The sequence below is a fragment of the Ambystoma mexicanum genome, chromosome 8 (genome assembly GCF_040938575.1).
Source record: "Ambystoma mexicanum isolate Mex_15411 chromosome 8, UKY_AmexF1_1, whole genome shotgun sequence".
Taxonomy (NCBI): Eukaryota; Metazoa; Chordata; class Amphibia; order Caudata; family Ambystomatidae; genus Ambystoma; species Ambystoma mexicanum.
This window is the reverse complement of record NC_090929.1, coordinates 538,458,731-538,472,559: the sequence shown is the minus strand read 5'-3', so window position 1 is coordinate 538,472,559 and position 13,829 is coordinate 538,458,731. Positions and strand designations below refer to the sequence as shown.

General features: G+C 48.0%; 1 long non-coding RNA gene across 1 annotated transcript in view; it reads right to left on the bottom strand.

Moving 5' to 3' along the window:
- The window catches only part of LOC138472195 (uncharacterized), a 243,487-nt gene that overhangs the window by 121,218 nt on the left and 108,440 nt on the right, over positions 1–13,829 (bottom strand). The gene's annotated exons all lie outside the window — the stretch shown is intronic.

Sequence of the window (13,829 nt, the reverse complement as noted above, 5' to 3'; positions counted from 1 at the left end):
TCCGTGAAATCGTCATTGCACTGTGATTCGCACTCTATCCCCTTGTTTATTTAGATGTCATCTTTTCCATGTTTGTGACCTTATTTTAACAGTCTTGTTTGATTTCATTGTTCATTTTACAGAGCCTACCATTAAAATTAGGGTGGCCAACTCATCCTCCTGTGATGGACTGAGCCAGCAGATTTGCCTTTTGAGACGGATGCCAGGGCAAACCGCTTTATTCTTCGTGCAAATCCATGGGTCCTACTCGCAAGACCAGATCAAATGGTACAAATTCTATGCATCTGAAGGACCAAAGTTTCACAGGTATGATCAGACTGCTCCCACATATGTTACTTTTTATTGCGATACTTAACTGTGTAGTGATATCTTGGAAAATAAGAGTATCCTGAGGTTGACCAACCAAAGTGAGCTTTGGTGAGCGTAGGGAAATAGGGAACACAAGTTCAGTGAGAAGGAACCTGATTTTACCCCATCCTTCCAACAGAGGATGGGCTAGGAAAAGTGTTGGCAAGGAAAAGTCCAATGGGACTTAATTCTTAAAAATATAGTGCAGCCTTCCCTTCTCCTCAAATATTTGAAATAATATGGGTCATACAAACATATCTTCACCAGTTGCATGGAGGTTGCTGAACAATGGTGGTCGGTCTAGCCTGGTGTAGCGACTGACAGCTTATTTAACCCCTGGTGTAGTATTGTTGCTACATTCTATATAAAATATCTCATAACTGGGCTATACGGACAGTGGACCTTTGTGGATGTAATACACCCTTGGTATTTCCCTCTCTAAATAAATCTGTGAAGGCGACAGAGATCAGACATGAAACGTGTCAGGTCTCACTCACATGTGTAGTCTCTTTATGCATTTGTTTTCGTCATTATTCTCTCACGGAATGTGCTAGTATGTGCCTCCATACTGCATATTGCTACTCTTATCCTTCTCCCTCCCTTACACTACACTCCCGCCTCAAGTCACACACTGGTGACTGAGGTAGAAGAGCCCATAGAGTGGGTTTAAGTCACCTGGAGTTTTAATCCCCTTCAATCTCTCCATGGTGGTCTCTAGCTCTATGAAATGGACTGTATCCTCCCAAGTATTCCTCATCTTTAATGTACTCAGATATCCTGCTTGCTTGCAGCTCAGAAACCTTTCACAGCAGACGGCGCTGTGCGTTGTCTTCATCAACCTTGTGTCCCTCGACAGCCGCCGTTGTCTCAAGTATGACGTTGACATCGGTATAACGGACACGCACCGCTCTCGTTGCCTCATTTCCATTTTTCCACACAGCTTGCTCGAAATGGTTCATTGGCCTTGATGTGTATTTTTGCTATGCAATTAGAAGAAATTGTCGAAGTATGTCTTCATCTATCACCAAAATGGGATTCAAGAGATCTACTGATTGCGGTTCCAAAATGTCCATAACTGATCTGCATCGGGTATGTCTCTGGTGCTTGGGGAAGGGCCACAGTGTCGACGACTGTGGCTCGTGCCAATCGATATTGCTTAAAGCCTTGAAAGAGGGGAAGGGGAAACTCGCCTTAGTCAGGCCCACCTCTAAATCGACTTCGGTCACTCCATCAAAGGCTAAATCGTCTGAAGACAAGAGCTTGAGAGATGTTTCTCCTCTCCGGTCCAAGAAGCGCGACAAACATGCTAAGCGCTCTAGGTCGAGGTCTCAACGCTCTTCATCGTCTTCATCGAAGAGATCTAAGCAAAGATGTCATGGTTCCAGATCGTCCTCTTTAGATTCCTCACCCGGGGGAATGCGGGTACATTTTTCAAGTAAAAGGTCTTCTAAAGCTGAGTTGGAAACATTCTGACTACAAATTGGAGGTATTTGCAAAAAGGCTGCAGCAGTGACCCCTTTGAAAAGTTGAAAGAGATGTCAGAGAGTCATTAAAAGCTGCTGCTTGCACACCCAAAAGCTAAGACAGCAAGGCACGAAAGCCTCTCGAGTGCCACTCGTGGTCTTGACGCCTCGAGGAAAGAGTACACCTCTGCTCTAATCAGAGCCATCGAAGGCGTCGAAGTCAAACCCATTGGCTTCGAAGTTGACTCTTCAAGCTCGTCAAATGTTTTCCAACCGCAGGCTAAAAAAGACTTTTTCAGGTCTATGAGCTCTATTGAAGAGGAGGTGGAGGAAGAAAGCCCTGTTTTGTTTTGGGCTAGATTATTGCACTCCTGGTGTTCCAGAGGTGTTTCTATCTAAAGAATCGAAGATGAAGAAACCTAGTGGACACTCTTAAAGAGGCAATGGTCTTTACACTTCCCCAGAAGTGGAATTGGCACTCCTTATGGGTCAGGACATGCTGTTGCTACGTACAGATCAGTCATGTCTAAAGTTAGAGAATATCTGGGCTCAGGAAGGTCTACAGTTGAGTATGAACAGGATGATTTGAATGATATGTTAGATGCGGGCTCCCTAAGGCCCTAAACCCTAAAGCCTAGTGGTACAGGCAGCCATCCTGGGAAAGAGAGTCTTCTCTGCTGGGAGAATGGCGTTAAAGGCAGTCAACACCACCTGTGCCGAAGCCAAGTTTACATATACCTTATGGGAGGTGGCTGCTATGGCAGCTCAGCGTGTCCCAGAGGGTGAAGAGAGTGAAGGCTATTTGAGCATCATTCAAACTGGAAAAGCCGCTATGTGTCAATCTTTGCAGTTGTGTTAGGACACAGCTGACTGTGTAAATCGTTCAATGGCTGCTGATACAGTTCTTTGGAGATTCGCCTGGCTAAGAAAATCAGGGTTTGCTCGTGGCGTGCAGTCCAGAATTTTGGATATGCCATTTGAGGGATTGCAACTGTTTGGATCTAAGGCGGATGATCTATGGCGATTAGATAGCAACAGCAGGGTCGCTCTGCTCCATCTTCTTCTCAAAGATGGAGGAACTGTTAATTTTGGTTCAGTTCCTCTGTTGAAAGAATGAGAGGTCAGTTTTCCCAGAGGAGACAGAGGAGACAGCCTCAAAGCTCCCGAGACCATACAGGGAGAGGTGCTGCTACGCCACGGCTTCAAAACCACTCTAAAGACTTAAGCCGCTTGACTGTGGTAAGGGCCAGGATAACGCAGCATTTCGAAGAGTGGCAAATTATTACTTCCGATGACTGGACACTAGAAACAGTTGCCCACAAGTACTGCCTCCCTTTTCTGAAAATACCTCAGAACTGTCCCCCAAGAGGCCAGTCCTTGAAACTACCAGATCTGCTCCTTTTACAGGAGGTCTAGCCCTGTTGGAGAAAGGTGCAATTGAACCAGTACCTGGAAATCAAGGCTAGTACTCTACTTATTTTCTGATTCCGAAAAAGGACGGGGGTTACGACCCATCTTGGACGTGAGATGCTTCCTCGGGAAGGACAAGTTCGAGATGGTCACTCTCTCGCAAATCCTCCAGGCCCTTCAGCTCCAGGATAGGATGGTGTCATTGGATCTCCTGTATGCTTATTTCCATGTGCCTATTCAACACAAGCACAGGAAGTACCTGAGGTTCACCATTGGCAGTTGATATTATCAGTTTTGAGTTCTGCAATTCAGGCTGACCTCTGCCCTGAGGGTATTCACCCGGCTCATATTGGTGGTGGCAGCGAGTCTAAGGAGGGGAGGGATTCACATTTACCCTTACCTGGACGATGGCTGATCAGAGCCCGCTCTCCCGAACAGGCTCTGCAACATCTAGACAGCATCTGTCACTCTCTCCACAAGCTGGGCTTATCCCTCAATTTCAAGAAGTCACATTTGACACCTCCCCAAAAGCTACAATTCATTGGAGCAGTCCTGGACTCTTCCTCATGGAAAGCTTTGCCACCCAAGGTAAGGGCTCTTCACATATCGCAGATGGTAAACAAATTTCAGAGTGCCCCAATACTTTTGGCCTTCAGTTTCCTGAGGTTGCTCGGTCTCATGGCATCCTGTGTTTTTCTGGTGCCAGAGGCCCGTCTGAGGAGGAGATCCCTTCAGTTGACTCTCAGTTCCCAGAGGTCTCAGTTCTCTGACAGAATGAAGGATCTGGTCCACGCAGAATCTCCTGTGGTGGGCCTGCAAGGATAATGTGTTGAAAGGGGAACTTGTTGGCAACCATGACTGGAGATTACAGTGATTACTGATGCCTCTCTCTTAGGTTGCGGGGGGACACCAACATTCTGATGAGCAGAGGACACTGGTCTCTGTCGGAGTCCCAACTGCACATCAACCTTCTGGAGCTGTGGGCGCAATCAGACTAGCGCTGGTGGCCTTTCTGCCCTCTGTAGGGTGGTAGAGCATCCTGATAATGACAGATAACATGGTGGCCATGCATTACCACAACACGAGAGGAGGTGGATCACTACCACTGTGCAGAGAGTCAACACAGCTCTGATTCTGGGCACGGCAAGAGGGACTCTCTCTGTCGGCGGTTCACCTAGCCAGAGAAGAAATACAGCAACGGACGCTCTGAGCAGGCAGAGCACTGTCTCCCACGAGTGGGAACTAGCTCAGGAAATCCTTCAAGAGATTTTTGACTATTGGGGAACCTCTCAAGTGGATCTGTTCATGTCCAGTGTCAACAAGAAGTGCAACCTATTCTGCTCCAGGGAATTTCCTCAGAGAGGAGCTTTGGGGGACGCATTCATAGAGGACTGGGAATTTCCACTTCTGTATGCATTTCCACCGGTTCCCGTTATTCCTCATGTTCTCAGGAGGTTGAGAACATTTGCAAAATCTGTGATCCTGATTGCTCCGGATTGGGCCTGGAGAACATGGTACCTGGACCTTCTGGAAATGTCCATCTGCCCTCCAATTCATCTTCCCGAAATGGAGAATCTCCTCTCGCAAGAGGGAGGTGACATTCTTCACCTGGAAATCAGGACTCTCAACCTTCATGCCTGGTTTCTGAGAGGTTGAGGTACAAAGATTGTGACCTTCTGGAAGATGTCATGGAGGTGTTGCTTTCGGCCAGAAGGCCAGTGACAAATTCTCTGGACCGCGGCCATTGGAACAGGTTTTGCAGATGGTGTAGAGATAAAGGAGTTGCCCATTTCTTGTGGCACACCATCAGTGTTTTCTTTTCTTCCACATCTGACCCATCAGGGGCTACAGGTTTCCATGGCCAAGGGCTATCTGGCTGCGCTATCCATTTTTAAGCACTCGCCGGAACAAGGTTTCTATTTCAAGGTACCTATTGTTATTCAATTTTTGAAAGGGTTGACTAATATCTTCCCACCGGTTACTCTCATTGTTCCGGTCTGGGACCTCAACCTAGTCTTGAGCTTCCTGATGGGTGCTCCTTTTGAGCCATTACATTCCTGTTCTATTAGGATGCTTTTGTTAAAAACTTTGTTTTTGACAGCCATTACCTCTGCTCGCAAGGTTAGCAAGCTTCAAGCTTTGTCCTCTAAGCCACCATTTACAGTCTTCTATAAAGACAAGATAGTCTTGAGGGTTTGCCCCACGTTTCTGTCAAAGGTGGTGTCAGAATTTGATTTGACGCTGAAAATTGTTTTGCCTGCTTTCTACCCTCCTCCTCATCCATCTAAAGAGGAGGAAAGACTCCACAGACTGGACCCCAAGAAAGTGTTACGTTTTTATATTAATAGGCTCTCTAAAATGAGACAAAATTACCAACATTTTGTTGGCTATTCGGTCCACAGGATGGGACAAGCGGTTACAAAAGAAACGCTTTCTCGATGGATAATCCTGTGCATTTTTCAGAATGCTACAATCTAGTTGGTAAAGAAATTCTTGATGGCTTAAGAGCTCGTTCGACTAGAGGCGTTGTCACTTCCTCAGCCCTTCAGAAGGGGGTATCAGTGCAAGATATTTGCAATGCTGCCAGCTGGACTTCGGTGAATACCTTCACAAAGCATTATTGCTTGGATTCCCTATCATGCCAGAAAACCAGATTTGGAAAAGTTGTGTTACACAGAGTAAATCAAAAATGAACTATCCTCTGTGCGCCAACTTCAGGCTAATACAATTCAAACTCCTAAACCACTTACACATAACACTACGCAAACTGGCTAAATACGGTCAGACAGAGCAGAGATACTGTTCCAAATGCAAGGCCCCTGAGGCAGATACAATTCATATGTTCTGGGGATGTCCCCCTATCAAAGAATTCTGGACTGAAGTAGCAGCCAAACTTAAGGACATACTGGACATGCATATACCAATAACCCCATTGAAATATCTACTAGTGGACATAGGGAAAGCCCCTATTAAAAAATGTTGACTCTTTTCAGTGGCTGGAGCAATTGCCAAACAGAACATTTTCAAACGCTGGAAGGCAAAGGACACCCGACCACCCAAGTATGGCTCAGAGACTTGATATACACATATGAATGCGAGGTAATCTATGTAATGAGCATATCGTCCACTTGCAGGCCTAAGGAAATTTGGGCACCTCTACGGAAATACTTGGCAGATAGAAGTGACGCAGAGAGTGAAGAGGAGGTATAGCTAAGCATAACAGGGCCTGAAATGCAAGGACACACGACGTACCGCTTAACTTATACTCTCTCTCATACATGATACTGTAATGAATGCTGATGTTATGAACATGTAACCGTCAGTTGAAAAATAAAGTTTAAAACAAAAAAATAAACTATCCTTTCTGTAATGGAGGCATGGTATCAACAGTAAGACAGACACAAGTGACCACAGTTCAAAGGGTTTGGAAAACGCTTATCTAATCCTAATTCTACAGATGGGAGCAAGCTACGACCATCAAATAATAATAATGCAGTCCTAGTGGTGTCTTGTCAAAATAAAAGGGCCTATACTAATAAACCTATTGCCATTCCTTACCTCAAAATGCAAATAGTGTGGGAAACAATGTTACATAAAAGAAAGAAGTGTTCAAGAAATTATATGACAGGACATTCAGGCCATTGACCTCCCTTCCCCATGTTTTCAGCACGGGACAAGGCGGTGCACTCAAGCTTAGCACAGCCTCTGGCTTCTCTAGCCCGAGGGTGCAGTTCAAACAATAACATCAGAGCCTTCTGTGCCCATGTCTCTTTGCCTTTCAAAGTCTCTTCTTTCAGAGGGCATGTTTCGACAAACAAACAATATGTTTCTTTCCTCTTCGTTTTTCACACATACTCAATTTCTCAGCTGATTCACTATTCACCTTGGATACCCCTCTGCCGGGCTCAGATCCACTTCAATTCAATATTCTCGATTTCACAGGTGATTTTCTGTTCACCCCTTTTTCAACATAATGTTCAATCAGTCTCCCACCGCCTGGCTTGGACTGACTTTAATTTACTTTACCACAAACTTGCTTTATAGTATAAACATCGAAGACTTTCGATTGTGCAGGGGATTTTACTTGACCCTTTGCAGGACCACATTGATGTATCGTTCCTTTTCCCAATCCTTCTCCTGTCTTAACTCGCAGTTGGACACCCACGCGCTGCCAGACCACTCTGTCAAGGGCATCATATCTCGGTTTCAAAGTTCAATCACTCATCTGTTGTTCACTTTTTGCTCGCGTTGGTTATTATATGCTTTTCATACACTTGTTCGCTTCAGCGTTCAACATACAATGTTGCTACTTGCAACCTTGACTTCAACACAGACCGGTTGTTATCAGTCTCCCCAACTCACCGGCTGTGTTGATTTCACTGGCGCTTCTTTGATGTAGGAGCCAGGGACATTACCACAGAGGCAAGTGATTCTCCCCGCCTTGACTATCGACACTGGAGAGGCCCTGTACCTCCTACACACAATGCAGGATTCTTTAGCCTTGTTTCTTGGTCTTACGCTTTCTATTCTTGTGGGTTCGTGAAACTAATGGTTCCTTGTCGAAGGCCAAGGGCACTTCCCTCCTTGCGATCCCCTTCTCTTTTGTCATTTTTCTCCTTGTAATAAACTGCCATCTTGGAACTGCTGCTTCCTCGTGTCCTTGCTCAGAGTGTGTTCTCGTGCTCTGCCTTTTATCCGTGTGGGGAATGGAAGTCACGTGTGTGTGATTGTTAGTAATTGCCTGACTCTGCCTGACCATTGTATTGGGACATGTCAGATATATGGCTCAGGTGTTAGTCTGTTTTCTCTCATAGCAATCTGTCCATGAGAAAGTGTTTGTGTTGTGAAGAAGGGGGTGGGGGTTGAGTTCCTAAATATCCTACCTGGTAGGATGGGGTAAAGGTGTTAAGGGGAAGGGGATACTGCGTCTTGTCATCCGGTGACCCACTCCCACTCCCCGAAGACACCTCACCCAGGTGATCCTCCCGTACTGGTCCACCCCCAGGAACTGGATCGAAAAGCGATGGCCGTGCCCATGCCACCTGGATGCCAGATCCCTAGGACTAGCGGATGAGACACCTTCAGGTTTCTCACATACCCTTCTCCTATGCGAGGTAGATATACTTGGTCTTTTCCAAGATCCTCTATTTTTAGGATCGTGGTAGGAACAAGGAAAGGATTAATCCAGGTGCTTTCACATATTCTGTGAATTTCATTTCAATTGGTCTGGTAGAGGCGAGATGTTCATATTTTCCTCCCGAAGGTATCCTACAAACTGGGACTGAGGTGGTGATTTTTTCATTAGATATTTCTGAGGTTTGAAAGGTAGCTTCCTGAAATTCAGTTTCCTTCCACTCCCACACCAGAGAGGTTTGAGAGAAAATGACAGGTGGCAAACTATACTGGGGTACAAACTCTCTAGGGGAATTTGGGACATCCTGTAGAAGAGTATAAAATGCAGTTAAGTCTCTTCCCACAATAACTTCTTTGGGGAGTCCAGGAATAATGGCATATGATGCCAGCCGTGATTCTCCCCTGATGTTAATGTGGACAGGTATCTTGGGGTAGATTTGATTATCTCCATGCACACATGTGACTCTAACTAGACTTGCATTTTCTAGGTCTGCTGTAGTCACCAAATCAGCTCTTATGGCAGTCTGTTTGCCACCTGAATCAATTAGAGTCTTTACTGCCCGTCCGTTTAATAGGGCCTTTTCATATGTGAAGTTGGTTGAAGACTAACATAGATATATGCTGAAGGTTTCTAGATCAGCCTCTATTTCTTCCCACTCATCTCTTCTAAGGCACCCTATACTCCTACGTCCCATCCCCTTTCCTCCATACTTGTGGGAGGTGGTGTTCCAACGCGTTCCTCCACTGCATTTACAGCTCTTCATAGATGAGAAGAAGAAACGCCTGGTAAATTCTTTACTTTTTAGCACACCCCAGCCTGGGGGATCCTTTCCAGGGTCTTCCGGGACCGGGAGGGGTTTGTGTAGCTCTTCTACTGGGGACGTCCCTGAGGTGTCCCGCCAGGGGCCTAATAGGCACACCGGAGCGTCCTCCGAGGGCTCCTGTAGTGGGACTGCCAAAACCGGACATTGTTCTGAGGTTCCCCTTTTAGGGGCTAAAGTTCAACTGGGCTAAAGTTCAGCCCAGTTCTTCTACGGCTCTGGATAACGGGGTTCACCCTGAAGTCTCTATTTCTGGAGCTTTCAAGCCGAGGTTACTCTCCTTGGGGCTAAATCCAGTACTGGCAGAATCGAGGGACCTTCTTTGAAGGTCTTGTCGGTGAGGAGTATTCCTCACCATTCCCATGTACCGGCTCTGCCAAGGTTCCTCCACTGGAGACTAATTCTGGGACAGTTACGAGGATGTACAGTAAACATCCTAGATCTGACAGCACCGGCTCAGCCGAGGATCCTTGTTTCAAGGCTAAAATGCTGCTTAAGACCCCTGTTTCCCCTGAGGAGACAGTTGCTTCACTTTCACCTGTGATGCAATTCTCTACAGGTGTCAAAAAAATGGCGGCTCAACCTCCGTGGTCCACGGTGGCCATTTTGGATACCCCTCTTACACCAACGTTCACGGCGGCTGGTGCTGGGAGCATTCCTTTAGGAGCTGAGTAGTTTTTTCCACGCCATGTGGACAACAAGAACCCGTTCTTCCCTTCTACAGATTGACGTGCTTGGGCACCGCTGCCTCATACCATCTCGCTTCCTCCTGGTTCCGCACCACTGATTTACGTGGACGCAGCCTGCAGTGGGCAGTCCTGGCAACCATCCTTGTTGCATTCATGGGGGTATGCCCCTCACAAGCGGCTTCTGCCTACTCCAGCGCCTAGACCTACACCGGAGAATGTGTTTTTTGGGAGATTTCAGACGCTCAAGCACTCGGATCCCATGAGGGCATACTTTAAGCTTTAAGGGCCTTTTTAAGAAGCTGTACCCCAGTCCTCCGGTACCACCATCGGTCCCGGGTGATCCTATGCAGGTCCCGGTGGTGACACTTCCTCCACCTCTACCTGTCGGACTTCCTCCAGCGCTTCCTCCTCTGCCTCTGCTATCCCCAATAGAGAAAACATTGGGTGCGCCTCTAGACAACATGTCAAAACCTGAGGCACTACGTGCAGTGGATTAGCCTCCTGTTTCCGCTTCACCAGACGAAGACCAGGTGGACCAGGACAGCGATGAACAGCCCCGCTCTATGAAAGCATTCCATGACCGGTGCTGGATATAATGAACTTGCTTGATATCTCAGTACCAGCGGCCCCCGCTCTGCAGGAGGGGGTGCTTTCCGTAGCCTTTACCCTATCGCCGCAGGAGCGCACTGGTCTGTTCCTCCAGAAAGACGTCTTGGCTGAGGCCCGTAAGGTCTGGGACAAACCCCATACCGGGGTGCATCTCAACAAGAGGATTGACGCTCGATACAAGCTTCACGCCTCAGAAGATATAGCCTTGTGGGCTTGTCCGTTCCCATCATCCACGGTAGTGGCAGCTGCCACTCTCCAGTCCAAGCCGGCATCTGCATCCTCCACTGCAGCAGCCCAAATCCTCTCCAAGGAGGATAAACCTCTTGACGCCATTGGCAAGAATGTCTTTTCCAATTCGGTGCTCCAACTTCGTCAAGCTAACACCGAGCTCATCCTGGCAGGAGCCAATCTTAGGCTGTGGAAGGAGCTAGCTGATTTCCATGAGTGTATCCCTATGGACAGGTTAGACGACTTGAAAGCTGGTTTGTCGGACGCCAAAGTGTTGGCACAGGATCTACTGGAATCTGCAGCACACCACGTAGATACCTCCGCTCGAGGCGTTATGGTCGGGGTAGACCTCTCCCGCCAAACGCGACAAAGTTTTCAAAAGAAGTGCAGGACAAAGTTCTAGATCTTCCTTTTGATGGCAAGGAGTTGTTCCATTCCTCCACAGATGAGGAGCTCACAAAGACAAAGGCGAGTTCTCAGACCGCCCAGTCTTTATCAGTCCTGGCAAAAGCTCAGCTAAGGCCCCTTATACACAGAGGTCAGAGTCCCAAACTCGGTCCTTCTCTGGGTTCAGGGGATTTCAGGATTGCTGTGTGCGCCGGTCTGAAGCCCCGGTTGGCGGGCCCCACCGTAAGCAGCCGCGCCAAGGGGGCCGGTTTCTCTCGCCCACCAGCCTCATCTCCAGGGTCAGGTAGTCTCCCTGCCGACAAATCAGCCAAATTATATTTTTTGTCGGTCGCACGAGACTCTGGTGGGAGGATGAATCTCGTCGCATCTGGGGGCGTGGCAGACCATCACCGAAGACTGGTGGGTTTTGTCCATCGTTCGGTCAGGCTTCCGGTTGCCCCTCCCCCCTACGCCACTCTTAAACCTTCCCTTCCAGCAGAATGGGTCGCCCTCCCTCAGAGCCGAGGTACAGAAACTTCTAGACCTCAGAACGGTGGAGCCTGTTACCCTCAGGGAACAAGGGGAGCACTACTACTCCTGTCTGTTCACAATGCCCAAACCCAACCAGGCTGGCCTGCCCACTATCCTCGATCTTTCCCAGTTCAATATATCTCTTCGCCAAGAGAAATTCAAGATGATCATGCCATGCCAAATAAAGTTTTCTCTTCTGAAGGGCGATCAGCTCAGCGTGGTAGACCTCCAGAATGCATTCATGCACATTTGGATTCGAGCCCGTATCGAAAATATCTGCGGTTTTCCGTGGGAGCAGAACACTTCCAGTTTCATGTACTCCCTTTTGGTCTCAGCTCGGCGAAGCGCACCAGAGACTCCTCTGAGGGCCCCTGCAGTGGGTCTGCCAAAACCGGATCTTTTTCCAAGGAGCTCTGTTTGGGAGCTAAGGTTGGGCCCAGTTCTTCTGTGGCTCTGGATACCAGGATTCACCCTGAGGCATCTGCATCTGGAGCTAACCACACAGAGCTTCAGCTCGAGGTCCCTCTCAAGGTGGCCATACATACCAGGGTTAAACCTGAGGTTCCCCTTCTTGGGGCTAAATCGGACACCAATAGAATTGAGGGTACCTCATTGAGGGTCTTGGCTGTAAGATATATCCCTCAGCCTTCCCATGTGCACGGCCGTGGTGATACCAGTTCTGTTGAGGGGGCAAACAAGGTGGTCATGCACCACAGGCTATCCAGTACCGGTTCTGCCGAGGATACTCCACTAGAGGCTAATTCTGGGCCAGTCCCTAAGGTGTTGAGTAAACACCCTAGATCTGCCAGTACCGGCTCTGCCGAGGTTCCTTTTTTCAAGGCTAAGATGGCACACAAGGCCCCTGACTCCCCTGAGGAGACTATTGCATCACTTGCTCCTGTGACGCAGTTCACCTCAGGTGTTAACTAAATGGACCACGGCGGCCATTTTGAATACCTCCCTTACAGCAACAGTGTAGTTTGTGTTCGCACAGACAATTCGGTTGCAATGTTTTACATCAACAAGCAGGGTGGCACAAAGTCTCCTCTCCTTGTGGATCTTGCCATACAAATTTGGGACTGGGCCATCCAGCACAATGTTTGGCTCCAGGCTGTACACATCCCGGGTCATAACAATGTGTCTGCAGATTCACTCAGTCCCCAGTCTGCAGCAGTCACGAGTGGGAGATAAACAGCAATGTCCTCTCCAACTTTTCCATCAATGGGGCACCCCAGGGGTGGACCTCATTGCAACTTCTTCAAACAAGAAACTTCCTTTTTTTGCGTCCAGGGACGGACTCGGAGAGTCCTCACTGGGGGACGCGCTCAAGATCTTGTGGGACAACATGAAAGCTTAAGCTTTTCCTCCGTTGCTTCTGATCCATCGGTCGCTCTGCAAGCTCAGGAGCACATCAAACTGCTCTCTCCTGTTCATGGCTCCTTGGTGGCTAGCCAGATTCTGGTTTTCAGAACTACAGCATCTGTTGGTACTTCCCCCGATAAGATTGCCGCAGACTCCTGACCTGCTTCACCAGAGCAATCACCAGATGTGGCACCCCTCCCCACAATCATTCAGATTGGCGGCCTGGTGCCTGAGTTCAAATCGTTAGCACAATTCGATCTGTCCAAAAGCAATATGCGCATTATCCAAGCGGCCAGGAAGCTTTCTATGAGGGCTCAGTACAGGCGCAAATGGCTCTGGTTTTGCCATTGGTGTTTAGCTAAACAGCTCATTCCCAGTCAAGCTTCAGTCAACACCATTCTATCTTTTGTGTCTCATCTGGCCGTTTCTGGCATCCATTTTCTGTCATGCACAACTTACTTATCCACTATTGCGGCCTACCTGTCCACAGACAGCTATTCCTTTTCATTGACCAATCCAGTCATCAAAAGACATTTTGTGGGTCGCGGTGCGTACCCCTCATCGCAAATGGGATCTGAATGTGGTCCTCACTGCGTTATGCCATAAGCCATTCAAACCCATGGCCACTACCGATCTTAAGTACCTCTCTTGGAAGGTTGCTTTTCTGATAGCAATAACATCGGCATGGTGAGTAAACAAGCTCCAAGCTCTTTCCGTGGAACATCCGTTCCTCACTTTCCACAGGGGTAAGGTTGTGCTTCGCACTCGTCCTTCCTTCCTGCCTAAGGTGGTTACCGATATTCACTTGAATCACTCGATCTCCTTACCTGTCTTTTTTCCTAACCCGC